Genomic DNA, 25,249 nt, shown 5'->3' on the forward strand with positions numbered 1-25,249 from the left:
GGTCTTCATCAATGATCTCTCTGACTCTCTCGAAAATCCTCTCTATCTCTTTGCTGATGACTCCACTCTCTGCCGCTCCATTCCTCTTCCCTCAGATCGGCAGTCTGCTGCCTCCTCACTCTCTGAAGACCTGGACAAAATCACAGACTGGTCAAACAAGTGGAACATGTCTTTCAATCCTGACAAATCTCACACTCTTACTATGTCTCTCCGAAAAGATCGACTGGACAACCCTCCCATCTACTTTCTCAACAATCCTCTCCAAGAAGTTCTGTCGCTCAAGATTTTGGGTCTCACTATCTGCCATGATCTTTCTTGGGAAAACCACATTTCCAAGCTGGCCTCCAAAGCCAGTCGCCGACTGGGCATCCTCCGTCGTGCGAAGTCCTTCCTCGGCACACCTGAGCTCCTCACCACATACAAGGCTTTCATCCGCAGCTCAATGGAATACTGTTCTCCCCTATGGGCCGGTGCTCCTGCCTCACACCTAGCTCGGCTTCACGCTGTTGAAACCAAAGCTTTCAGAATTATTGGAATCTCCCGCGATGAAGCTATCTCTGAGGGCCTTTCACTCACTCACCGCAGGCAGGTAGGTGGTCTTTCTGTCTTCTACCGACTCCTCTCCGGCCTTGCACCCCCAGCTCTCTCTGTGCTCTGTCCCCCAAATATTCCTACAGGTCGCACAAGATCTGCCAGCAACCCTCTGATGGTTAAACTGCCGAAATCTCGGCTCTCTGCTCACCTTCACTCTTTCATTCCTCTTTTCTCCCGCCTCTGGAACAAACTCCCTCACTCCCTTCAATCCCACTCCTCCCTCCAGGTCTTTAAAACAGCTGTTCACCACCATCTCTTATCTTCCCCCATCCAAAACCTTGATCTTTTCTACCCCCGCTAATTCACCCCAGATCCACCTTGTTTGAAATTCCAACTTCTTTCCTGGAAGTCCTGGCAGTGTCCATATGTTTTATACCTCTCCCACCGCCCCCTTCCCATGCCCCCCCCCCCCCCCAAAGCCCTCGCCCTCTCTCAGATCTCTCGATGTCTCCATGTCTCTCGGTCCCTGCTCTCAAATGTTGTGTTTGTGTCCTTCCCCCTCTCCCCATCTTGTCTACCGCTCCCGATGTTATATGTTTTATGTGTCGGTTTGTCTTTCTGTGTGATTAATGTACGCTCTTTCACGAGCCTCGACCTTGTATACAAAAAAAAAAAAAAAAAAAAAAAACAACAACTATTTTTGAGGTCAAAGGTCAACTCAAGGTCAAACTTCTAAAATCATCAATTTTCATCTAAAAATCGTCACCTTTCATCCTATTGACCCGAGCTTTGATCAAGATCATAAATTTTCATCTTGATGAAATGGACAACTTGCTGGATCAATTGCAACCTTTTTTTTCAGGGGGTGGGGTGGGGGTGGATTTTGCTGGTATCGTGCTCTGCATGACGTCTTCTTGTTTATTTATTTATTCATGAAAAATATATATATATGTTAAGATATGGATTTAAAGTCTGCTGGATGCATCATTACTGATTGTCACAATGCTTCTGATGCAATTAGCCCTGTAGATTATCACAGCAATTTGAGATCTGCCCATGGTACCAACAAACAATGGCTTACTATTTATGGAAGATATTATACAGTGAGTGCTCCAGAGCAATTTCATTGTACCATCAGCATATGAAGGTGCAGGATATTTGATTAATATCGTAGAAAATAACCAGACTCGGTGGTGCAATGGTTAGAGCATCCGCTCTCAGTCTGGGAGGTCAGTGGTTCAAAGGTCAAACCCCGGCCTAATCATACCAAAGACTTTAGAAATGGTACATGCTGCTTCCTTGCTTCACGCTCAGCATTTAAAAGGATATAGTATGGACAAACAACCCTGGGGAGGCAATGACAAACCACCTAGTGTAAGCCTTGCCAATAAACTGCTTCGGCAGCACCAACGCTCTGTAAAGTGTACGGTACATCAAAATCAGAAATTGTACAGGGTGACCCCCCAGAAAAACAGAACCCATACGATTTAATATAAAATCATCATTAATCAATCATCAAAATATCACGGCACAACATTTGGTACAGATTACCTGGAATAGGTGAGGAGCGATCTGTGCTTTATTGACGTGCTCCAAATGTTTGCCATGGCACTGCAAGCAAGCTTGGATTCGACGGATAAATGGTTGATCACTTTGATGCATTCCGCTGTAAGAATTAAGCAAATTTTATCGATAATTGTTGCTACTAGTTCTTCATTGGATTGTGGCCTTCTTCTGTGGATGCTGTCCTTCAGAGAGCCCCAAAGATATAGATCTGGTGGTGACATATGTGGTGAGTGTGGGAACCATTCAACAGCAAGTCTTCGACTGATGACTGTTGCTGAAGTGAGTGTTGAGTCAGTTCAGTGAATCATTTGAAGTGTGGAGAGTGGCTCCATAGCGATAAAAACATTGTTCCTCCCTTAAAACAATCATGCATCTGCCTAGGGCCCTCCAAATCTTTCCAAGAACTTGGATGTAACGTTCTGTATTGACAGTCAATGCCTTGCCTGTGTTGTCCTCAGACCAGAAAGGGCCGAAGATCCCATTTTTGCCTTCGACATGTCGCAAGTCTACAAGAGATCCGCATGGTCGTTGTTGTTGTTGTGGTTCTTGTTGGGGATTGATTTTTGAAATGCGCACCCATTGGTCGGACAGTTTTTGGACCACACCCATATCTGTCACTTGACTCCACCCACCATGGTATCCAGACAAAATAATATCGCAACCATCTTGGTTTTCTGATGTGCCGAGGACATCAAGCCAGTAGGTCTCTGCTGATTATAGACTGCTCGTAGACATAAAGAAAAATCTTATCATATGTCGAAGAATAGTAAGGTTTAATCAAGCCTGTCAGAACGCAACGTAAGTAAGAACGCACGGTTCAGAACAAAGGCATCAGAACGCAAAGAATTATTGGCCAAATTTTCTTCTCGGTAACAGTAAACTCAGGACGTTACATCTTACTATAATTCACCAAATGTCTGTCTGTCTGTTCGAAGGTACCGCAAAAACGGCTGAACCGATCGCAACGATATTTTGGGTGGGTATTCCTGGGACCCTTTGGAGTAAAATAGGCTATTGAAGTGCGGTGCTACACGCACGACTTGTTTGCCAAGAAGAGAAGCAACAACGCCAGTAACCAAAAAAGAGTCTTTATTACAAAGCTCAACTATAGCACTGAGGTGCTCGGGGCTGCGCGCCCCGTGTATATCCCGAGGCCACGCCTACCCCTCGGGCGTGGCCGACACCCTCTTGGTGCGCGGAATGATGTCACCGCGCCAGCGCCATCGTGTCCGCCACACGCACCCCCCCAGAATTCCCGCGCACCTTAAGGGTCAGTTTGCGGGGCAAACGGATGACCCGGCCGAAGTGCCCTCTGGCGGCTGGCGGCGTCTGGGATGCCGGGATGTCATCTGGGATGCCTCCGGCAGCACCTAGGATGGGTGCAGGACCGGGGGACAGGGCGTGCCAGCGGGGGCCGGCCCGGACGGTGCCGGCGGTCCGCCCGCTGGGGGGCGGCCCCGCCACGGGGGCCGAGCCACTGGCGGGGGTGGTCCACGTCGAGGTGGGCCGGCTTGAGGCGGTCCACGGAAACGCGGTCAGGAGTACCGCCGATGTCGAGGGTGAAGTGCTTCGCCCCGGTCTCCAGCACGCGGAAGGGCCTGTCGTACGGGGGCCGCAGCGGTGTCAGGTGGGCGTCGTGGCGGACGAACACGTACTCCGCCGTGCGAAGCTCCGGGGCAACGTGCGTTGGCGGGCACCCGTGGTGCGCCGTCGGCACCGGGGTGAACCTCCGGGTGGTCTCCTGCAGTGCGGAGCGCTGCTGCGCCGCGGACCATGTTGCCGTGGAGTCGGGGAGGAACTCGCCCGGCACCCGCAGCGGTTTTCCGAAGACCAACTCCGCCTTGGATGCGCGCAGGTCGTCCTTGGGCGCCGTCCGGAGGCCCAGCAGGACCCAGGGGAGCCTGTCGACCCAGCCGCCGTCGCGGAGGGTGGCCCGGAGCACGGCCTTCAAGGAGCGGTGGAAGCGCTCGCACAGGCCGTTGGCCTGGGGGTGGTAGGCCGTGGTGCGGTGCAGCTGGACGCCGAGCCCCCGCGCGACCGCCCCCCAGAGCTCCAAGGTGAACTGGGGGCCGCGGTCGGACGAGATGTCCGAGGGGGCGCCGAACCGGGCAACCCAGGTGGCGATGAACGCCTGCGCGACGTCCGCCGCCATTGTCGCCGCCAAAGGCACGACCTCCGGCCACCGGGTGGTGCGGTCCACCATGGTGAGGACATGGGTGAAACCCCGCGAGGGGGGCAGAGGTCCCACCAAGTCCACGTGAACGTGGTCAAACCGATGTTCGGGCACCGTGAACGGGGCCAACAGGGCCTGGGTGTGGCGGTGCACCTTCGCGCGCTGGCACGCGAGGCACATCCTGGTCCAATTGCGGACGGCCTTCCGGAGGCCATGCCAGACGAACTTGTCGGCGACCAACCTCTGGGAGGCCTTCGTGCCCGGGTGGGACAGGCCGTGGATGGCGTCAAAAACCCGGCGCTGCCAGCCCGCGGGCACGATGGGGCGAGGCCGCCCGAGGGAGACGTCGCACAAGAGGGCCGTGCCCACGTCGTCGAACGGCACCTCGGTGACGCGAAGGCCCGTGACGGCGGTCCGCAAGGCCTGGACGTCGGGGTCGGCAGTCTGGTCCACCGCCATCCGGGCGTAGTCGATCCCGAGGTGGACCGCGTGGGTGACGGACCGGGAAAGGCAATCCGCCACCGGGTTGTCCTTTCCCGCGACGTGCCGGATGTCCGTCGTGTACTCGGACATGGCCGAGAGGTGACGCTGCTGCCGGGCCGACCATGGCTCGGCGACCTTGGCCATCGCGAAAACCAGGGGTTTGTGGTCGACGAAGGCCGTGAACGAACAGCCCTCGAGCAGATGGCGGAAGTGCCGGACCGCCAGGTGGAGCCCGAGCAACTCGCGGTCAAAGGTGCTGTCCCGGCGTTCGTGCGGGCGAAGCTGCTGCCGGCTGAAAAACGCCAGCGGTTGCCAACCACCACGCACCCATTGCTCGTGCACTGCGCCCACCGCGTAGTCCGACGCGTCGGTGGTGAGGGCGATCGGTGCATCGAGCGCCGGGTGCGCGAGCATGGTGGCGTTAGCCAAGGCGAGCTTCGCGCCCGCGAACGCCGCGTCCATCTGCTCGGTTCAAACAACGTCACCTTTGCCCGGCTTCCCCCGGAGGGCCTCGTGCAGGGGGCGCAGGAGCTGGGCGACGCGGGGCAGGAAACGGTGGTAAATGTTTACCATGCCCAGGAACTCCTGGAGCCCCCTGATCGTGCGGGGGCGCGGAAACCCCTTGACCGCCTCCACCTTTGCCGGCAAGGGGGTGGCCCTGTGCCTGGTGACGCGGTGCCCCAAAAAGTCGATTTCGGCGACGCCGAACCGGCACTTGGCGGGGTTTACGATCAGGCCATGCTGGCCCAGGCGTTCGAAGAGCGTGCGGAGGTGGTGGAGGTGCTCTTCGCGGGACGCGCTTGCGACGAGGATGTCGCCCAGGTAGACGTACACGCAATCGAAGTCGCGCAAGACGCTGTCCATCAATCGTTGGAACGCCTGAGCCGCATTCTTCAAACCGAAGGGCATCCGAAGAAACTCGGAGGCCGAATGGTGTAATGACGGCCGTCTTCGGTATGTCCTCCGGCCTGACGGGGACCTGGTGGTACCCGCGGATGAGGTCCACCTTAGAAAAGAAGGACATTTTCGGCAACCGGGCGGAAAAGTCCTGAATGTGAGGGACCGGGTAGCGGTCGGGGGTGGTGGCATCGTTGAGGCGGCGGTAGTCCCCGCACGGCCGCCATCCCCCGCCGGGCTTCGGCACGATGTGCAGTGGCGACGCCCAAGCACTCTTGGAGCACCGTACGATGCCCAGCCGCTCCAGCGTAGCGAACTCCGCCTTTGCCACCGCGAGCTTCGTCGGCTCGAGGCGGCGGGCCCGGGCATAGGCTGGTGGCCCGACGGTGGGGATGTGATGTTCCACCCCGTGCTTGACGGCCACCGCCGAGAAGGTGGGCTGCGTGAGGGCCGGGAAGCTGGCGAGGAGGCGGGTGAACTCGTCCACTGCCGGAAGCGTACAGACCAACCTCGCCGGGATCGAACCGCTCAGCAAGCCGCTTGGCGAGCCGCTCGGTGAGCCGCTCAGGGAGCTGCCCAACGAACTGCTCAGCGTGCAAGCAAGCGAGCTGAACGTTTCCGCCTGGACGAGGCGTCTGTTCTTCACATCCACCAACAGCCCATTTGCACATAGGAAATCCGCACCGAGCAATGCCATGGGCACGCTGGCGGTTATGAACGTCCATTGAAAGCGTTGCCCTCCGAACCGCAGGGAGAGGCAGCGCTTCCCAAATGTGCGTATGGGTGTACCGTTGGCTGCAAGCAACGCAGGGCCCCGGCCCGCGGTTCGCTTGTCGGACGTGGAGGCGGGGATAACGCTCACCTGTGCGCCTGTGTCGCAGAGGAAGCGATGCCCGGACAAGGTGTCCGTGACAAAAAGGAGGCTGCCGGAATGGCCGACGCTCAGGGCCGCTACCGAGCGCCGCCTTGGTAGTTTCCCGACTTGCCAAACGAGCACGGCGGGCAACAATTCCTCGCCTTGTGGCCAAACCTGGCATGGAAACGGCACCAGGTTTGCGGCGAAGGCGGAGGCCGCGGTTTTCGCGGTGGTGGTGGGCGGGGCGTGGTGGCGGCCACGCGGTGTGCATCGGCATCAGCCTCGGGAACCACGAGGTGTGCATGCACATCAGCCTCGAGATCCGCGACGGCCGCACCGAAGCTCGCCCGCGTCTCACAAGCCGCGAAAAACTTGTCGGCCTCACGCCAGCGCGCGGGGTTCCTTTATTTTGGAACCGGCCAACGCGAGGCGTACCTGTGCCGGCAGCTGGCGTAGAAAGAGCGCCCGGAATAAAAAATCCGGGGCTTTGTCACCCAGTAGCAAAAGCATGTAGTCCATCCGGACCGATGGTCGTGTGTCGCCGAGTTCGGGAAGGTCCAGGAGGCGGTCGGCCCGCTCGCACTCCGTGAGGCCGAACGTGGCGATGAGGAGACGCTTGAGCGCCTCGTACCTGTGGTCGGCCGGTGGGTTCCGCAGGACGGACACGACTCGGGCGGCTGTGCCGGGCCCGAGGGCGGCGATGACGTGGTAATACCGCGTCTCATCCGCCGTTACGCCTCGAAGTCGGAACTGTGCCTCGGCCTGCACGAACCATACTTCGGCCTGAGCTTCCCAAAACTCGGGGAGCTTCACCGCTACCGCGTTGTTGGCCATGGCGCGTTCTGTTGGTCAGCGGCGGCTGAACCAGCGTCGAGGTCACCAGTGAAGTGCGGTGCTATGCGCACGACTTCTTTGCCAAGAAGAGAAGCAACAACGCAGGTAACCAAAAAAGAGTCTTTATTACAAAGCTCAACTATAGCACTGAGGTGCTCGGGGCTGCGCGCCCCGTGTATATCCCGAGGCCACGCCTACCCCTCGGGCGTGGCCGACACCCTCTTGGTGCGCGGAATGATGTCACCGCGCCAGCGCCATCGTGTCCGCCACGATATTTTGGGTGGGTATTCCTGGGACCCTTTGGAGTAAAATAGGCTATATTGTTTTTCCAATGTTTTCCCAATTTTCCAGTTTTTCCAAACACGATGGAATAATATTTACCGATATGAACAGTGATGTGGCTTTGATTGAATTTCTACAAATACTGTTTAGATTTTGATGAGAATTACGAACCTGCCGCGAATGCGGAAGTGGACAGATTACGGCAATGCTCGGGTTCGATAATATCCCAATACAACCGTCATTCAATCGTAATGTTAAATCGTTAATCATTAAACGTTAATCGTGTGAATCGTTTTGTTAAAGTATCAATTGATGATTGGAATTGAGTGAATACAATTACGATTTTGAATTTGTAATTGTATTCACCCAACCGTACGGAACTTCACATCAGGATTTAAACATTTATTTATGTCACGAATGTTGTTAAAAGTTTATTATATTAATGTCGATTTGTGATTGGAGTTATGCTGTTTGGAATGAAAAAAGAGATACCGAGTTCAAGTGAATGACGAAATGCAGTGATGGTTTTACGTTCTAAACGTGAAATTCGCGGATCACCATATGCAGATTCGCCATTGACTGGGAATGGAACACACGTACCTGTTTGTTTGCGAACGGGTACGTTTTTCATGGAATGCCTTCACGAACTTGCTGTCCATGTCTGACGTGCGAATGAAGGTGCTACAGGAATGTGGAATTTATTGGTTTCATGCTTTAGCATTCACCGTTTCTGCATTGTCTGTTTGCTTATGGCCTCCCACTCGTGCGAAGCACGGGTACCTCACTAGTCAACATAATCCATGAGATTCTTGGGAACCTTACGGAAGACAAAATCAACCAAAGATGGTTTCAGCAAGATGGTGTCACAAGTCACGCTTCGTGATACAGAATGTACAAACTTAGGCTACTCTTTGGTGACCGTTTAGTGTCCAAGTCATTATGGCCATCTCAATCCCCGGATTTTACGTCACCAGATTTCTTTATGTGGGGATATTTGAAGGATCTAGTGTACGCTACAAATCCACACAATCTTGGTGAATTAAAAGAAATAATCAGTGACACAATCAGCAATATTCCTCAATAAATGATCCACTGTGTCAGAGAACCATACATGCTGCGAAGAATGAATTTGTACCTGCAACATGGTGATAGACACTTTCAGCACTTCATTTAAGGTAATCAACTGGGTGGATTGTTTTTTTTTTTGTTTTTTTTTTGTATACTGAATCGAGGCTCGTGAAAGAGCTAATATTTACTTCACAAACAAATCAACCAGACAAACAAAATATATAAAAAGAGGGAGCGGAACACAAGATGGGGAGACAAGGGGAAGCACACAAACAACATTTGAGAGCAGGGAGATGTGTGGGAGGGGTAGGGCTTCGGGAGAGGATGCGTGGGAAGTGGGGGGGGGGGTGGGGGGGGTGGGAGAAGTATAAAACACAAGGACACCAAGGACTTCCAGGACAGAAGTTGGTATTTCAAAAAAGTGGAATTGGGGTGAAATTAGCGGGGTTAGAAAAGATCAAGGTTTTGGATGGGGGAAGATAAGAGATGGTGGTGAACAGCTGTTTTAAAGACCTGGAGGGTGGAGTGGGATTGAAGAGAGTGAGGGTGTTTGTTCCAGAGGCGGGAGAAAAGAGGAATGAAGGAGTGAAGGTGAGCAGAGAGTCTTGATTTTGGCAGTTTAACCATAAGAGGGTTGCAGGCAGATCTTGTGCGACCTGTAGGAATATTAGGGGAACAGAGCCCAGAGAGAGCTGGGGGGGGGCAAGGCCAGAGAGGAGTCGGTAGAAGACAGAAAGACCACCAAACTGCCTGCGGTGAGTGAGTGAGAGGCCCTTGGAGTTAGCTTCATCGCGGGAGATTCCAATGATTCTGAACGCTTTGGTTTCAACAGCGTGAAGACGAGCTAGGTGTGAGGCAGGAGCACCAGCCCAGAGGGGAGAGCAGTATTCCATTGAGCTGTGGATGAAAGCCTTGTATGTGGTGAGGAGCTCAGGTGTGCCAAGGAAGGACTTCGCACGACGGAGGATGCCCAGTCGGCGACTGGCTTTGGAGGCCAGATTTGAAATGTGGTTTTCCCAGGAAAGATCATGGCAGATAGTGAGACCCAAAAGCTTGAGTGACAGAACTTCTTGGAGAGGATTATTCAGAAAGTGGATGGGAGGGTTGTCCAGTCGGTCTTTTCGGAGAGACATCGTAAGAGTGTGAGATTTGTCAGGATTGAAAGACATGTTCCACTTGTTTGCCCAGTCTGTGATTTTGTTCAGGTCTGCAGGGAGTGAGGAGGCTGCAGACTGCCGATCTGAGGGATGAAGAATGGAGCGACAGAGAGTAGAGTCATCAGCAAAGAGATAGAGAGGATTTTCAAGAGAGTCAGAGAGATCATTGATGAAGACCAGAAAAAGCACAGGGCCCAGAACACTGCCTTGGGGAACTCCAGCCTGATCATGTCACTTCTTTCTGTAACATTAGGCTACATTTACACAAAACATTAGGTTCCTAGCTGATATCGTTTTTAGTTATAGCAGAGTGAATAAAATTTATAGCAGAGGTGCCAGCTTCAAAGAATTGCAACAACGCATGGCGAAGATGTACCCTCATACTCTATCGGATCCAAATTGGGAGCTGACTAAGTCCTCCTAAAGATGATCCCAGATCAACAGAACTCGAGCAGATGTGATCAACGCACCAACTGTTTCCCACGTTGAGGCATTAATCATGGAGGACCATCTCATTAAGATCAATATATTCACAGAATTTGGCATTTCACAAACACAATTTTCACCATCACCCCCAAACACTTGGGCAGGCCCTTTCATTCTTGGATTGGCACGTCACATTCGCGACGTTCCCCCACAAAGGTTTCCTTTCGTTTCACCTTGCCCAGCCATAGATCTCCTTCTTTCATATATCAAGCACATTTCAGGTCTCAGCAAGATTGTTCCCCTGAAACCTCAACATTCACAATTCGACAGCACCGGCTGGCATCATGTCGTGAGACTGACAAACTGTTAAAATCAAATTTATTGCTCATATAGTAAATGGTGATAAAACGTGACCACCAGTGGGACTGTGCAGCCAAATTGGAATCCATGCAACCAGCACCCAATAAATTTCCCACCAACCCCCTGCCAGGAATAAAACTGTGTCGACTTTCTGGGATGTCATGGGAATCCTGCTGACTGACTTTGTGCCTCACAAAACTCCAATCACAGGGGACTATTACGTCAGCATCATGCAAAACTTGCAGCAGGTCATCAAGTACAGACTCCGAGGGATGTTAACCATAGGTGTGCTTCTCCTTCACAAGGCCCATGTTGCACAGACAGCCATTTGTGACTGTAGTTATAAGCAACTACTGTATATCACCTCCCCGCAGCGTAAAGCCTGGACCTGACCCCGAGTGATTATTATATTTCAACAAGTGAGGTCCCAACTGCGTGGCCATCGTTTTCTGATGAGGAATCGACTGAATCAAGTGAGATGAGGCTAAATGATCAATCCGAAAACTTATATTTTACTGTGACATACACTGTTTGAAGGACAAATAGAGTAAATTCATTTAAACCAAGAGACACTATATTGAAGACTCCACAAAAGTGGGTATGTCTTGGACTATTGCAACGCGCTTCACAAACAAAGATTGGGAAGCAGTAAGAGCAGCATGAGCAACATTGGTCCTTCAGTGGTAACTCAAACGGCACTCGGTAAAGCGCATTTACATCCGCTACACTGAACAGTTTACATTTTGTATGCTACAGACAGGCCGGATTTGCATCCTGACCTGAAACAAAATCGAATCGGCTTATTCTTGTGGCCTACCAAACTCATCCACCAAGTTTTGTCATAATCTGTCCATAATGTTTTGAGATATCTTGCTCACAGACAGACAGACAGCCAAACAAACAAGAAAGATGTCATACATAGTACGATACTTGCAAAATCCAAATAAACAATAGTTGTCATGCAAACAGCAATTTGGAAATTTCGAAAAATTGACCTATCAAGTGGTTTGCATGATTGATTCTTATGCATAATAGATCTGGCTGATAAATTTTCCAATTGTGCCCTAATAGGAGTTTTGCATGTTCCATATGGCATTAACCTTGATCTTTGACTACTTTTGACCAGATTTTACTCACATTTACTACATATATACAGTGGTACCTCGGCTTACGAGTGCCCCAACGTACGAGTTTTTCGGGATACGAGCCGTCGCTCGGGCGGTTTGTTGCTTTGGGATACGAGCCGAGATCCGATGTACGAGCTCAAAAAATTTATTTTTTTGAATTTTCCGGTTGTGGCTTCCGGTTCCGGTCACGTGGTTATCTTGCCGTGAAAGCATCTCTGCTTGGATATAAAACACGCAATCGTCGAAATACATGAGCGAGGAATCTCCTTGCTCCAGCCGGTGACGTCATCGGCGGGGATCCCCGCCTCCAGAGTGGCTGGTCACGTGACCGCCAAAGCGTGTCGCGCGTGCGGGTATAATGAGCTACACCTGTGGATCACGTGACCACGGAAGCACGCCTCGCTTGAGAGGCATGGCTTTCGGTTTGCGTTTTGCTTTATAAGGCGCGATAAATGGGCTTTTGAGTGTTAGCGGTTCATGGCGTTGACGGTTCATGACGGTTCATGACGGTTCATGACGGTTCATGACGGTTCATGGCGTTGACGGTCAAAAACCCATTACATCAATTTTACCAGGCACTGTACAGTAAGTACAGTGGACACCAAATGCACGGTGGAAGGCTAGAAGTAGAAGATCGTCCAAGACAAGTGAGAATAAGCCATACTTTGGAGATGACGTCATTCGCTGGTCCGATAACCAAAGATGTGGTATAAAAAACCAGGTGAGCTAACAATGCAGCAATGAAGGAATTCGGCCAAGGCACCGGCACACAACGACCTACCTACATCGAAAGACTCAATGCCAATGGTGACAGAAGCCAAGACGGCCGGCTTAAACACCGCCGAAAGACCACGGTGTACCAACTTACGATGCAGAACATCTTGCACTTAATATGATGACAACAGGTGCCATCCTCTGACGTACCATTACAGGTACAGGTACAGTACACGTGAGCACAGAGCAAAAGTTCACTGAAACCGAGATTAAGAAAAAAGAAAAACACCTCGTGGTCCGTGCTCGATATCCGAGTTTCAATCTTTTCAAACACATGATGCTCTCGGTCACGGTATCTCCTGCGAGCTGCTTCTCCTTCAACCACACAAACAACAACTTCTCCATATCTTCATGGATAGAGGTCCGGAGCTTTGAAATAATCGTAACGCCCTTGGCTGGCGTTATAGCCTTTATGGACTCCTTCTGCTTCAAAATCGTACATATCGTAGAAGGAGTACGATCGTACTGCCTCGCCAAGTCGACAACACGCACACCTCACCTGGCATGCTCTTCTCCTCTGCTTAATAAAACCAGTTTATTTCTTTACATTCTCTTGTATTATGTACAGTATATACGAGGTCGTGCTTGTTTATACATTATTTGTTATTTATAAAGTACATTTTTGTTATTTAAAAGCACCTAACAAAAAAAATTGGTGTTTTTTTTTTGAGGCTGGAACGGATTAATAGCATTTCAATGCATTTGAATGGGAAAATTTGCTTTGACTTACGAGCGATTTGGCTTACGAGCTCCGTCACGGAACGGATTAAACTCGTAAGCCGAGGTACCACTGTATATATATATGTATATATATACAGTCACGAGAAAAAGTAAGTACACCCCATGTAAAGTTTTGACTTTTTAAACATATTTCAACATACAGCTATTTGATCTTCATTTCAACAATATTGATAGATAAAGGTGATATAATATAACAAATATCATGAAACATTTACATTTTGTGGTCCATTGTATAATTTAAAAAAACATAAATGCAAATTTCGCATGTGGAAAAAGTAAGTACACCCCTACATTTATCACTACTTCAAATACCTAAAATTAGAATCAGGTGCACCAGCTCAGGTGCAAATGATTAGAACGTCGTCAGAGAGGATCTTGGAGGAACCTGTCTTATTTAAACCTCAGACATTTCGTTTGGTTTGCTCTTTGATGTTGAAGTGTGCGGCGTCACCGTGCCTAGATCAAAAGAGCTCGCTGAGGCCTTCAGAAAGAAGGTTATGGATGCCTACGAGTCTGGGAAGGGATTTAAAAAGATCTCCAAACAATTTGAAATCAATCATTCGACTGTCCGAAAGATCATTTACAAGTGGAGAAGATTCCAAACAACTGCCAACTTGTTCAGGCCAGGCCGCCCCAGCAAGTTCAACCTGAGAGAAGACCGCAAGATGCTGAAAGAAGTCTCTAAGAACCCCAGAATGTCATCACGGGACCTACAGGTAGCTCTTGCCACTGTTGATATCAAAGTGCACGAGTCTACCATTAGAACGAGGCTGCACAAATTTGATCTACATGGGAGGTGTGCCAGGAGGAAACCTTTGCTTTCCAGAAAGAACATCAGGGCAAGACTAAAGTTTGCCAATGAACACCGAGGCAAAGACCAGCACTTCTGGAACAATGTGCTCTGGACAGATGAGTCAAAGGTAGAGCTATATGGCCACAGTACCAGAAGACATGTTTGGGGAAAACCAAAACAGCATTTGACCACAAGAACCTGATACCAACTTGTAAAGCATGGTGGTGGAAATATTATGGTTTGGGGCAGCTTTGCTGCATCAGGGCCTGGGCAGCTCACCATCATAGAATCCACTATGAATTCTTCATTTTACCAGAGGGTGCTTGAGGATAATGTGAGGCCATCTGTCGGAAAGTTGAAGCTCAACCGAAGGTGGACCTTGCAACATGACAATGACCCTAAACATACCAGTAAATCCACCAAGGAATGGCTGAAAAGAAAGAAATGGAGGGTTCTGGAATGGCCAAGTCAAAGCCCGGATCGAAATCCCATCGAGATGTTGTGGGGGGATTTGAAACGAGCTGTGCATGCAAGAAACCCCTCAAACATCGCACAGCTGAAATAATTCTGCATGGAGGAGTGGGCAAAAATTTCTCGCAGTCGATGTCAGAGACTGGTAGACAGTCATAAGAAACGCCTACTTGAGGTTGTTTCTGCCAAAGGGGGCAATACCACCGATTGGAGCCAAGGGTGTACTTACTTTTTCCACATGCGAAATTTGCATTTATGTTTATTTAAATTATACAATGGACGACAAAATGTAAATGTTTCATGATATTTGTTATATTATATCACCTTTATCTATCAATATTGTTGAAATGAAGATCAAATAGCTGTATGTTGAAATATGTTGAAAAAGTCAAAACTTTACATGGGGTGTACTTACTTTTTCACGTGACTGTATATATACAGTGCATTCAGAAAGTATTCAGACCCCTTCACTTTTTTTACATTTTGTTATGTTGCAGCCTTATGCTGAAACCGTTTAAATTCATTTTTTCCCTCAACAATCTGCACTCAATACCCCATAATCACGAGAAAACAGGATTTTAGAAAGTTTTGCAAATTTATTAAAAAGAAAAAACTGAAATATCACATTGACATAAGTATTCATACCCTTTGGTATGACACTTGAAATTTAGCTCAGGTGCCTCCCATTTCTCTTGATCATCAATCTGCTGGTTGCTGAATGATTGTGCTGGTTGGTTCTGTCTGGCCACTCCGCCATAAAGCGCAGATCGTTGGAGTGTTGCAGTGATGGTTGTCCTTCTGGAAGTTTCTCCCATCTCCACACAGGATCTCTGGAGCTCAGCCAGAGTGACCATCGGGTTCTTGGTCACCTCTCTTACCAAGACCCTTCTCCCCCTGATTGCTCAGTTTGGCCGGGCGGCCAGCTCTAGGAAGAGGCCTGGTTGTTCTAAACTTCTTCCATTTAAGAATTATGGAGGCCACTGTGCTCTTTGGAACCTTCAATACAGCAGAGATTTTTTTGTAGGCTTCCCCAGATCTGCGCCTCGACAAAATCCTGTCTCTGAGCTCTGCAGGCAGTTTCTTCGACCTCATGGCTTGGTTTTTGCTCTGATATGCATTGTCAGCTGTGAGACCTTATATAGACAGGTGTGTGCCTTTCCAAATCATGTCCAATCAATTGAATTTACCACAGGTGGACTCCAATCAATGTGTAGAAACATCTCAAAGATGATCAAGAGAAATGGGAGGCACCTGAGCTAAATTTCAAGTGTCGTAGCAAAGGGTCTGAATACTTATGTCAATGTGATATTTCAGTTTTTTCTTTTTCAGAAATTTGCAAAACTTTCTAAAATCCTGTTTTCTCTTTGTCATTATGGGGTATTTGAGTGCAGATTGATGAGGGAAAAATGAATTTAAACGATTTCAGCATGAGGCTGCAACATAACAAAATGTGAAAAAAGTGAAGGGGTCTGAATACTTTCTGAATGCACTGTATATATATTTATTTATTTATTTTCCAACCATTTTCAGTGGTTGCTAGGAGACATGGCAGCATGTAAAAAGCCGTTTATAAATAACCGTTTTAATATTTGAATCACAGTTTGATCCAGAGGTAAGGGGGATGATTGTGCTGGTTGGTGGACATGGTATATTTAGATTTTAGGGTAAGATGTGCATGATTTATTGTATTATTATCATATAATGGAATGTGTGATGTGATAATACATTAAATCTTCTCGCGAGTAAAATGCGATTACTGACGTTGCATTGAAGGGTTAATTGATTGCCTGGATGCAACAGAGGTTGCGGATCGACTGATGTAGGTAATCTACTGATGTGGATCCGTGACCGACGTTGTGGATCGCCGTTTGGAGAGGTCCTGGGCTGAAAGGATTGAAACCTCGAGGAAGAACGGTGCCCAGGTGATGATCCGTGAGGTTGGGAAACTAATCAATTGCTGACAGGTTGAGGTTCTTACTTTAGGTCAGGGAAATATGTTTTGAGATTTACAATTTTAATAAAGTTGAATATGGGATGTTGTGAAATTAACATCATTTACAGCAATCCTTTAAATTACATCATAGTTTAGGAATAGTCAATACTGTACAATTAATTGTGTGTGTGTGTGTGTGTGTGTGTGTGTGTGTGTGTGTGTGTGTGTGTGTGTGTGTGTGTGTGTGCGCGTGTGTGTGGTATTGAAGCTCCTCAATGAGCCTGATCCCAGTATATATTGTTGCTGTTTTGGAAAACCACGAAAAAGTAATGGCAACCACGATACAGGTCCCTTAGAATAAATATTTCATAGCAGACCACTATCTTAGCTCCTTCCCCTTATTTTGGGTTAGTATGTCTTTATGCATTGGGGAAAGGGAAAGATGGTCCTCCACTCATAAGGGATAATTTACCAGGCAATGCACCAGGCTCAAAGGCACACCAATGGAGAAGATTGTCATGGGGACCGCAAGGCTAACCCCCACTCTTGCAGGGAAAATGGCCTTAAAATGCCTGTTGTTGTTGTTGTTGTATATACATATATACAGTATATACATATATACATATATACATATTTAACACATTTAAAGAGCTGGACGTCTTGGGAATAGATAAGAAAGGCCCGATGGCTAAAAAGAAGGCAGCTAAAATGGGATAAAGAGCACGTAATAATAAATGCCCAACACCACGGACACTGCACCAATGGATTCAAGAAAATGGGGGGACTGAGCCAAATGGACAAATACGGGTTCTGTAAGGTTGAAACCTAAAGCAAAATCACCTTCTCCCAGGATGCAAAACAATTATGTCAGAACAAGTGTATACTAGGGTGGTCCAAAAAACATCTATCTCTCCGATTTTGATGCTCTACTGGATTATTGTTAGAAATGGTCTAAACTAAAACATTCACCCACCAAATATTTTCGCTCAATTCCATCTAGAAACTCATACACACTTCAATTGAAATATGGCGTTTTTCACCAAATTTGGCTAAATGAGAACAATCCAATAGTAACCTAGGTGGAAAAAGTACATGCACTATTGTACTAAGCCATTTTGTGGTTCATGACTTTTTGCATGCGCTTGCGCCTGTGAGTGTGAAATCATCATGGTCGAAACATGTTTGACAATGCTTGAAACATGTTCATACATGTCTGACTCATGTTTCGACCATGAGGACTTCACAGGGGTATGTACCATCAATGACATTATTTAGGAAAAAAATATTTCTAAAGTCTTTGTAAGCCTCTCAACATGGACGATTTTCATTAAAATTGACCAAAATGACAAATTTATATGTTGAGTGTGTATGAGTTTATAGATGACTCAGATGCAAAATATTTTTTGGGTGAATGATTTAGACCATCTCTAACAATAATCCAATAGAGCATCAAAATCCAGATAAAAAAGTGATTTTTTTGCATTTTTGGACCACCCTAGTGTATACACAAAGGCATAACGGTGACTGCAAAAAGGTCAATATTCGAGCCCTAGAAAATCCTGGAAGCACAAGTCAAGGTCAATCATCAAAAACACGAATTTCGTGTTCACATCCGACCTGACCATCCCATAAAGCGTGAACATCGACAACAAGACATGGCAAATGGACGTTATACTGAGAAATCACAAGGAAAGGACAGCATTGCTCATCGAGGTGTCCGTCCTCAGTGGTTTTGGTCTAAATAATGTGGAAGTTAGAAAAATGACCAAGTATCAGCATCTGTAAAACTAAATGTTGAGAATCTGAAAAGTGCCAACGTTGAGCCAGTAATAGTTGGAGTAACTGGTGCGATAAAGTAGAACCTCATCGAGAAAATAACGATACAATCGTGGCCAAAAATATTGGCACCCTTGCACTTTTTTTAAACAATGCGCAATTTCTTCCAGAAAATTGTTTAAATTAAAATATATTTTGGTATCCACACGTGTATTTATTTGGCTTGCAGTGGAACAAAACAAAAAGAGCTGAAAAAATTACTAAACCTTAGCTTATTCCACACAGAAATCCTAAAATGGCCCGGACAGTATTATTGGCACCTTTTAGAAGTTGTCAGAAATAATTCGATTTCAAGCAGGTGATTCTCCTTTCTTTTGGAATTGAACTCACCTGTGGTAAGTTGCAGATGCCTGAAATATAAAAATCACTCATTCAACCAGTTTGAATGGAGAAAAGGAGTCATTCTGCTGTTTTGTGTCACTGTGTGTACCACAATGAACATGAAGAAAAGAAAGAAAACAAGAGAATTGTCTGAGGAGGTCAGACACAAGATTGTAGCCAAGCATAGACAATCTCAAGGCTACAAGTCCATCTCCAGAGATGTAATGTTATCAGGAAGTTTAAGGCCGATGGCACTTAGCCAACCTCCCTGGACGTGGCCGCAAGAGAAAACTTGATCGAAGATTGCAGTGAAGGATTGTATGAATGGTGAAGAAAACACATCGATCAACTACCAAACAGATTCAAACTGACCTTCAGACACAAGGTATGACAGTTTCAACTCACACCATCCGTCACCAACCCAATGAAAGGGGGTTCTATGGTAGGAGACCCAGGAGGACCCCACTGCTGATAGAGAGACTTAAGAAAGCCTGGCTGGAGTTTGCCAAAACACACCTGAACAAGCCAAAATGAGACCGATGAGACCGATGAGATGTGGACCGATGAGACCAAATTAGAGCTTTTTGGTAAAGCACATCATCTCTATGTTTAGAGAAAACAAAATGAAGCCTTCAAAAAAAGAACACCTTCCCCACAGTCAAACATGGAGGAGGTTCAGTGATGTTTTGGGGTTGCTGTGCTGCCTCTGGCACTGGGTGCCTTGAATGTGTACATGGCATCATGAAATGAGGAGATTGCCAAGGCATTTTGGAGTGCAATGTTCAACCCAGTGTCAGAAAGCTGGGTCTCCGTCGAAGGTCATGGGTCTTGCAGCAGGACAATGACCCCAAACACACTTCAAAAAGTACCCAGGAATGGTTCAAGACACAATTCTAGACTGTTCTGAAGTGGCCAGCAATGAGTCCAGATCTAAATCCCATTGAACACCTGTGGGAAGATCTGAAAACAGCAGATGGGAGAAGGCACCCTTCAAATCTGGGAGAATTGGAGCAGTTTGCACAAGAGTGGACCAAACTGCCTGTAGAGAGGTATCGGAAGCTCATTCATGACTATAGGAAGCGCTTGACTGCAGTTATTTTGTCCAAAGGCCGTGCTACCAAATATGATGTCTCGGTTGTCAATAATTTTGTCAATGCCATTCCTTTTTATTTTCTGATTTAAAAGGATGTATTAAGTTCTGAATCAAAAACAAAAGTTCTGTAATAATAACAGTGAAATAAAAAATTGTGGAGACCAAATACTTTTGTCATTTTAAACTTATTTTTGGAGAAAATTGTGAGTTGTTTGAAAAAATTCAAGGGTGCCAATATTTTTGTCCACAAGTGCATATTGTACGTTTCAAGAAAATATTACAACAAACAAATTACAAGTGGAGAATGTCTGGGGTTCAGTGAGAATCCCTTTAAGAGCCCTTCGAACAAATGTACGAGAACAAAAATGGAAAACATCATACTTGCTTGTCAACACGTGTTCCGAGTAAAATAAATAAGGAGTACATTTGGGCTTTGGGAGGACTGTGCTCGACGTTCTGACATTCACTCAAAGGAGATTACAACCAACGAAGAGCCCGAGATCACAATGGTGGAATGAAGGCTCCTGGATCCCATATGAAGACGTCTCCGTTACTCATCAGTATGTATATGATGGATTCCTTCATTTGTTCGCTTGTCCAATCAATAAACCCTGAAGGATTAGTCATATGAAGCTAAAATTTTGGATTCCTCTTTTATAATGACTCACCATGAAGTGACTACATTTTGGTGCAATTCTACAATTGTATAATGCAGGTTGGAGTATGCATTTTTTTTTTTTTTAACAACAAGATCAATGAAGAGGACAAAATTTTGCACAATCTTTAATCTTCTTCTTCAATGGCCACGATTATGCCCACTTGTCTGGTTGGCCAGGGGAATCTTAGCCCAAGACTTTCACGAACCAGCTGGCTTGGCCTGATGTTCGACTAAGTAGCTGGGGCAGGAATTTGGCCATGGTGCCGGCGATCACTCACCAACCCTTTAAGGAGGACACCGTGGGATCTTTAACGTCCACCAACTAATGCCGACAGACAGGACGCCCGTTTTAACGTCCATCCGAGGGACGGCACCCACATTGATGAATCACTTTGCCTGTGAAACACCAGGGTGACAATTTCAATTTGTCGGTGGGTCGGGATTCAAACCCAGGCTAGTGAGCCTAGAGGTGAGTGTGTGCACCTCTAGAGTCTAGGCCACCCTGCCAACCCCACAAACTTTAATATTTAAGTCTGAAATAATTAATTACCTATTCTTTACAAGTAATGTCAAGAATGACGTCATTATAAGTGTTTAAATACCAATTAACAATGTTCTGTATCTCAAGAACACGGACTGAGGTGTCGGTAGAAAAGCAAAATTTGGCTCACACCTTCGAACGAAGTCAGAACCAAAGAAAGAATTGCCAGCATTAGCAGAAGATGTCATGAAGTCCTCAATGAAGTCGCATATACCAAATAATGTTTAAAAAAAAGGAAAAAAAAGTTAGTCGTCTCAGAAATGCAATTTAAGGTGAAATGGAAATTTTTCTACACATCCTCACAAGGACATTTGGCATAAGGGTTTTGGTGAGGTTTTCATTCGTCAGTTGTACGCTATAATGACTTGCACCAGGGTTTAAACTCTCCCCGCAATCCGAAATCCATTTAAGGGGAAATGCCATGAAGCTTCCAAACTAGGTTACTTAGGTTACTCCCTCCTCCGGTATGATAGACCTGAGCCTCGTCCTGGAGGTGGGGTTGCTATCTTTATAAAAAAAACTCTCTTCCTCACTCGCCCTCCACTGCCCTCTCTCCACCTCACCCCCAGGAATACCTTTGGCTACGGCTTCCCCTTCGCTCCCACCTTTTGTTCATATGTGTGTTGTACCGTCCACCAAACAGTGATGACTCCATCTACATCTCGCTGTCTGATAATATGGACCAACTTCTATCTACCCATCCCAACTCTCTCTTCCTCATATGTGGTGATTTCAATTGTCACCATGCCAGTTGGCTGGGTGTGGGCACCTCTCTCACCAGCCATGGCTCTTCCGCAAAGGACTTCTGCGACTCACTGGGACTGACACAATCTGTCAATTTCCCGACCCGGATCTCAGTCAACGGAGCATCTTCTCTTCTGGACTTGGTTATGACTAACTTCCCTGAAAATGTCTGCTGCTCTTCTTCTGCTCCAATCGGCTCATCTGATCATGTGCTTGTCAAAGTGGACATCTCTCTGACCATTCTCAGAGAGCCTCCTCAGCGTCGACGAGTCTGGCATTTCACTCAGGCCAACTGGCACGGTCTTCAAGCAGCCATCAATCATCTGGACTGGTCTCCCATCTCTACCACCTCTGACATCAACTCATCCTGGGAATTCTTTCAAAGTAAATTGCTCTCTCTCATGCACAGATTTATCCCATCTCGTCTTCAGTTGTCATACCCTTCCTCCCGTCCATGGTACACGGAATCTTGTGGTGAGGCTGTTGCCCTGAAACAACTTGCTTTCGTCTCCTGGAAAGCAAATCCAACGGAGGGAAATCTCATTTCCTTTCACAAAGCCCGAAACAAGTGTGTGTCCACCCTCAGGAGAGCCAGGAAACAATATCTCACCGTTCTCAAGACCGAACTCTCTTATTTGTCTCCCTCTTCCAAATCCTGGTGGCGTCTGGTAAAATCTGTTTCTGGTGTTTGTTCCCCCTCCATCCCCTCCCTCACCTCAAACGGCTTAACGGCTGACTCCGCACGTGAAAAAGCTGAATGCTTCAACTCTGTGTTTGCCTCTAAATCTTGTGTCCCAAACCCATCCCTCTCTGTACCCACCGTACCCAGTCGTACCCAGCTGCTCCTGGACTCTGTGTCCTTTCCTCCTGACAAGGTGGAAAAGTTTCTGTCAACCCTCGACTCTGATTCTGCAACTGGTCCTGACGGCATCAGCCCACGGGTCCTAAAATCCTGTTCTTCCCCTCTTTCACTCCCTCTTTCTGTTCTCTTCACCCTCTCTTTTGCTCAAGATCATCTGCCATCTGCTTGGAAATCAGCCAACATCACCGCTTTGCACAAAAAAGGTGCAAAAACAGATCCTAGCAACTACAGACCAATCAGCCTTCTCCCAATTATCAGCAAAGTCATGGAATCCATCATTGCTTCAGATATGAAATCTTTACTCTTCTCCAATGGCTTGATCTCTGATCATCAATTTGGTTTCAGACCTGGTCACTCTACTCTGGACATGCTGCTTCTGCTTTCTCAACAATGGATGGAGGTCCTCAACGCCAAACAGGAAATTAGACCCGTCTCCCTTGACATTTGACGTGCCTCTCGATACGGTCTGGCACCCTGCTCTGCTCACCAAACTCTCCTCCTTTGGTATCCATGGAAATCTCCACGCATGGCTGGCGGACTTCCTCTCTGGTCGTAGTCAACGTGTGGCCCTGAATGGGTTTCTCTCATCTCCTCTTCCTGTTCAGGCTGGAGTTCCCCAAGGTAGTGTTCTGGGGCCTGTGCTTTTTATGGTCTTCATCAATGATCTCTCTGACTCTCTTGAAAATCCTCTCTATCTCTTTGCTGACGACTCTACTCTCTGTCGCTCCATTCCTCATCCCTCAGATTGGCAGTCTGCAGCCTCCTCACTCTCTGCAGACCTGGACAAAATCACAGACTGGGCAAACAAATGGAACATGTCTTTCAATCCTGATAAATCTCACACTCTTACGATGTCTCTCCGAAAAGACCGACTGGACAACCCTCCCATCCACTTTCTGAATAATCCTCTCCAAGAAGTTCTGTCACTCAAGCTTTTGGGTCTCACTATTTGCCATGATCGTTCCTGGGAAAACCACATTTCAAATCTGGCCTCCAAAGCCAGTTGCCGACTGGGCATCCTCCGTCGTGCGAAGTCCTTCCTTGGCACACCTGAGCTCCTCACCACATACAAGGCTTTCATCCGGAGCTCTATGGAATACTGCTCTCCCCTCTGGTCTGGTGCTCCTGCCTCACACCTAGCTCGTCTTCGTGCTGTTGAAACCAAAGCGTTCAGAATCATTGGAATCTCTCGCGATGAAGCTAACTCCAAGGGCCTTTCACTCACTCACCGCAGGCAGGTTGGTGGTCTTTCCGTCTTCTACCGACTCCTCTCTGGCCTTGCCCCCCCCAGCTCTCTCTGGACTCTGTCCCCCAAATATTCCTACAGGTCACACAAGATCTGCCTGAAACCCTCTTATGGTTAAACTGCCAAAATCAAGACTTTCTGCTCACCTTCACTCCTTCATTCCTCTTTTCTCCCGCCTCTGGAACAAACTCCCTCACTCTCTTCAATCCCACTCCACCCTCCAGGTCTTTAAAACAGCTGTTCACCACCATCTCCTATCCTCCCCCATCCAAAACCTTGATCTTTTCTACCCCTGCTAATTTCGGTCCCCTTGTGTTTTATACCTCTCCCCCCCCCCCCCCCTTCCCACGCCTCCTCCCCCCAAGCCCTCTCCCTCCCTGCTCTCAAATGTTGTGGTTGTGTGCTTCCCCTTCTCTCCCCATCTTGTCTTCCGCTCCCTCTTTTTATATATTTTGTTTGTCTGGTTGATTTGTTTGTGAAATAAATGTCAGCTCTTTCATGAGCCTCGATTCAGCATTCAAAAAAAACAAAAAAAAAATAGCAATTTAATCAAACATTGGGATAGTAACTGGATTAATCATTGTCCCAGCTTCGAATTGCGCTGGTTAGTAAATGACTGATTTATTTTTAATTGGAATTTATTAATTTAATGTTCGGCCGTGGCCAAACCAATGCACATTTCTTTATGTTTATGCAAGACATTAGCTGCATCTTAATACAGGCTATTTTTGGGAGATGTTGTAGATGTCCTGTCATTACGTAACCTCTCATCTCTATTTGGCTCCTTATGATAACATAACTTGTCATAAACATGACAACACTCTCCTCCTCCTCCTCCTCCTCCAGCCCCCATCCAGCCCTGACTTCCCGTCAGTCGGACCTCCCCCCGCGCGGCATCTTCTTCTTCTTCATTTTTCCCTGATTCCCAACCACTTTTTCCTTTAACACCTCTACCTCTGACGCTCTCTCTTTTTTTTGAACATGCTCCAACCTCTCACCTGAGATGTTGCGGGAGTTGCAACCTGCACTCGCGCTGCGGCCCCCGTGCCGAGCATGTGCCGGATTCGTGCGCCGCGAACCGAGCAGCGGCCCAGCAGAACGCGCTCAGCGCGCAGCGGCTGCCTTCTCTGACGTCATCTCGTACGTCGATTGACGTCGGATTGCACGAGGAATGTCATTGCGTCCGACGTGCTCGGTCATTACGTAACCTCCTTCTCTAATGATGTAAGAGCGCACACGTGTCTGCAAACGATTTTAACACCTTCTCGCCAACGATGAAAGGATGAATGGATTTGAGTGCGGCCGTTGACGTCATCACGCATCACGTACGTAGTGGCGTCCGTCACGATTTTACGCGGCATTTCCGTAATATTCGACATAGCCCTGCAATTCATCCCTTAATTTCAATAGGATTGTCCATAAATAAAATTCCTGTGCTCAATCTTATCTCAATAACACTAAATATACCTAATT

At 47.7% G+C, this 25,249-nt stretch overlaps 1 protein-coding gene across 1 annotated transcript in view; it reads right to left on the minus strand.

The window, feature by feature from the left end:
* The window catches only part of LOC137435559 (uncharacterized), a 142,258-nt gene extending 117,344 nt beyond the window's left edge, over nt 1–24,914 (minus strand). The window contains exon 1 of the mRNA XM_078784188.1: nt 24,775–24,914. The gene's annotated coding sequence lies outside the window, so the exon portion shown is untranslated. The remainder of the gene's footprint in view (nt 1–24,774) is intronic.
* Between the last annotated feature and the right edge of the window lie 335 nt (nt 24,915–25,249).

The sequence above is a fragment of the Myxine glutinosa genome, chromosome 9 (assembly GCF_964187855.1).
Source record: "Myxine glutinosa chromosome 9, kmMyxGlut1.1, whole genome shotgun sequence".
Taxonomy (NCBI): Eukaryota; Metazoa; Chordata; class Myxini; order Myxiniformes; family Myxinidae; genus Myxine; species Myxine glutinosa.